Source organism: Trachymyrmex septentrionalis, unplaced genomic scaffold (assembly GCF_001594115.1).
Source record: "Trachymyrmex septentrionalis isolate Tsep2-gDNA-1 unplaced genomic scaffold, Tsep1.0 scaffold122, whole genome shotgun sequence".
In the NCBI taxonomy this organism is placed as follows: Eukaryota; Metazoa; Arthropoda; class Insecta; order Hymenoptera; family Formicidae; genus Trachymyrmex; species Trachymyrmex septentrionalis.
In genome coordinates, this window is record NW_017304352.1 from 668,790 (window position 1) to 672,817 (window position 4,028).

A 4,028-nucleotide genomic window follows, 5' to 3' on the forward strand; every position below is an offset into this window, starting at 1 on the left:
ATTCGTGCCTCTTGACTGACCTTCAACTACGAGAGATTCGATTATAAATAAAGAAAGGTCGCAAGATTTGATGAAGATCGTAAATAGGAATGGAGGTATCCCGAGTATAATTCAGGTATGTGATCCATGACTGCTATGTCGTCTCGCTTTTACTTCGGCACTTCAATCTTTTCTTTACGAAGCAGAGTTTTGTTATTGGAAAATGAACAAGCACGACGTTAAAAATTCCTAACATAACACTGCGTTCCAGTTACATTGCGTGCAAAGTTTTTAAGCGTTGGAGACATCCAGAGAGGATAGAGGGGTGGGAGAGGGAGAGGAGTGGAGAAAGAGGAGAGGGGAAGGGGGCGAATACACTTCGCCTAGACACCGACCTCTCTGCACTCCGCCCTGACTCGACTCACAGCTCTGATAATGACGACGCGCTCCGAGCGACAAACTCACACAAAGGACCTAGCTTGTAAGGGGGTAAACAATAATTATCACGCCGTCGTAAGTCTCGTATATCTCGTAGCGAAATCCCGTTGCACGCCCGCCACAAAAGCCGGCCGCGTCGCGCGCGGATAATATTATTATTAATTGTTACTGTTGAAACGCGATTAGAGAGACTAAAAGAGAATATTTTAGAGCGGCCGGTCGTTTCCCCGGTGGGGGCCGATTTCTTTTGCAGTCCGGCTGAAGCGGTCCTCGTTTTGTTCCTGTATATAGATATACATCAATAAAAGTGTAATACGCTCAAATCAATATGACATACATTGGAAGTATCACAATCGTTTTTCGGAAGGAAAGAAGGCTCGTGCGCGCGGCAACAGTTTATTCTCTCTTCTTCTTCTTCTACGTATTTCCACTTGAGATAAAACACGAAGAGGATTGCTTTCTGATTTTTTTCAAAAATTTTACTACTTTTACGCGTGCATCTATCACTCGTTCGAAACAAAAATGGCATTTTCTTCTTAATTTTCAAATGTTCTTTAATATGGTATAATTAGCATGCGAATGGTAATGAAACGATTTACTTCATCCATTGATAGTCGACGCAGTACTCTATTTAGTTTCCATTATCATTCTGTTCCGAGTAGTTGAGAAACTTTTCGTTTTTAGTAGCGATATCATGATGTTCCGGTACGGGAAGTGAGCATTCAGCAACTCTGTCAGTTTCGTTGTAAAAACTTTCACTGGCATACCTCAACGGAAATGAATTGCGAACTTGTGGATTTTGGCACCCTAATTGTACATTTTATGTTAAATGTAGTCTTCTTGTATTAATATTATTATTATTAATCTAAATTTGGATCAGATCGTTGTGATTTACACTAATAAAAAAATTCACGATTTTTTTTCGTAATATAGTTATCGATAAAAAATGTATTTCATTGAAAAATGGAACGATCTTTTCTGCAATTATGTCACTACAAAGTTAAGGAGAAAATGCTAAGATTACTTCGATGCGATTCAATCACAAAGACCTTGAAAAAAATACTAATGTTTGCTGATCGATATTCGGCAAGCGAAAAAAGATGTAAGGCGAATACGCGATTGCGTACAGCCTCAGGAGTCTCTTCTTTATATCGATAAGATAAACAAAATAAGGTACATGAAGTGTGAGAGCTGCAAATCGCTTTTAATGTACATCATTACTCGCTACGTAGTGTTAATCTAAATGTTGCTAAATTTAATATGTAAGTATAGATTGTGTTTTAAATTGTAAAAAAAGAAACAAAGTGGCGAAAAAACTTTCATTTAACACTTGGAAAGAATATTGTCAATTAAGAATAAAATCCAGTTATATAACTATTTAGATCTCCCTCTCATTATGTACTTTTGATTCAAAACGTTTTATTTATCTACATCACATCGTATGGTTGATATATTTCTCTTATTGTGATACATTATCTTAACCCAAGTGTATGAATAAAAGGAGAGAAGTATGTACGTTGTTGTGTGTTAATCTATATCTATATCCTTGCGTAACTTAAGATTTTTACGATATTAAAATATACTTTTTAGAATATTAATTGCATAAAGCAAAATTATTTTAAGTAATTATTTTTTATAAATTATACAATATATATCGTTTTCTTAATTAAAAAATGTTACCATTTATAAAGTTAAATTTCCTAGAAAAAAAAAACTATTTTTTAATTTGACAGAAAACTATTAATTATTAAGTAATAGGCAAAAAAATTTTTTTAACATGATTATCATTTTTGTAATTTTTGTTTCACAACTTTTAAAAAAATTACCCTTTTTGATTTTAAAGTTTTTTTAATCCCTCTTTTTTTTAGACCAGTCGCCAGAGATTTGAAAAGAAAAGAAGTTATAAACAGGTGTTATATTGTTTTACTCGACAGAGTTGAGGGTATTCGGAAGTAATAAAAATTGTTTTTTTTTTGTTTTAAAACTTGGTAACGAGAAGAAATAACGAAAATAATTATTTGTTTTAAAAGAATTAATAAAAGAATTGATTGTAAGTGCTGATTATGTACGCGACGTAAAGTGAATAATTTTATATTATATTACATTGTTAATGTAAAACAATTTATTTTTATTGTATGACTGTTTAATTTGTTAATTATTAGTTTATATATACGAAACAAAGAAACATTAAACAGTAATATTAAAAAAGAAAGAATTTCGTAAAAAAAAGTGCTTATTTTGAAAATCGATATCTCTGAAAGTATTAATCATATGGAGTTGGATTTAGGATCGTTTTTTCAGCTATTTTAAATTATTTTATATTATTTTTAACTTTCCGATGCATTTAAAACAAATGTAAAAGAGAGTAACTGAAAAAGTGCTCTTTTTTGCCCCTTTTTTTTCAAGAAATTTCAGTCACTTTCGAATCGCTATATTTCCAGTTTTATTCATAGCACAAAGATCGATAGATATTCATTTGTAGGAAATTTTTGCAGCAACAAAAAAGTTTCATTGTAATTTTTTGTTATCTCTTCTCGTTCGAATTTTCATTAAAAAAACCAACAAATAAATAACTTTTTTGCTTCATTACTCCCAAGTGCTTCCCTTAATGTTGCAACATAATGTTTTTAGTCTTTTATACTCTAAACAGTCTAAACTGTCGTTTAAAACAATAAAACACTTATATATAATTTTTTCCTTGTTGGCCGCTATTTTCGCCTCTGGTGACTGGTCTATTTTGAGTTGTAACAATTTTAATAATTTTTTAAAATAAAGTTAAGTTAATTTATATATATACAATACTTAAATTGTAATACAATATAATACTTATCTAATTCGAAAATTACATTTTTTTAATTGTGCAGTTTTAACTTTTAAATAAGTAGAAGGGTATTATTTAACATATAATATATTGTGTATGTACACACAATATGTCTAATTACAAATAAGTGAAAAATACTTGACGTTCGATACTCTCGTCGGTAGCAGAGTTTATTGATTCTCCTTTTAAAATGCCATTTAAAAAGACTCCGCTTGCCTCTTCCTTTTTCCTTTTTCTGCTTCGCGTGGGTATTTCTCGCCGTAGCGAGGATTTTCAATCTTTTAATTCGGCCAATCATCGCCGCGATATCTCACGAATATCGTGTTGTAAAGCGCGCAGGCGTTTCCAATTAGTTCAGTTTACCGTGAGTGCAATAAAGTCTAATTACGCCGGCAAACTGCCCGTGCTAAACCGTCACAGGCACTTTCCGTGAGTGCGCGCACCCGCTATGATATTTCATTTGCAGGCACTTACGTATAATTTTTGAAAGGGAAACAAATAAAAATGATTGGAGAAGCACCCGGATCGTGAGGGTGATACCGAAATGTAAAAAAGCAGTAACTACACCAGCGAGACGAGAAATGGGGCACGAGAATGGCGAAAATATACTAGATATACGCTCTCGATTTTATGCTCCACTAATAAATCGCTAGCTTTCAACGCAAACGATAACTGCATTTTGCGGGTAACATGTATCAATTCTGTGCCTTCAGCAACGATTGTTATTTCATTCTCTTTTGTCTTTGTCATTTGAACTTTTGCGTCAGATTATTTGCCGAGTAGATATGTA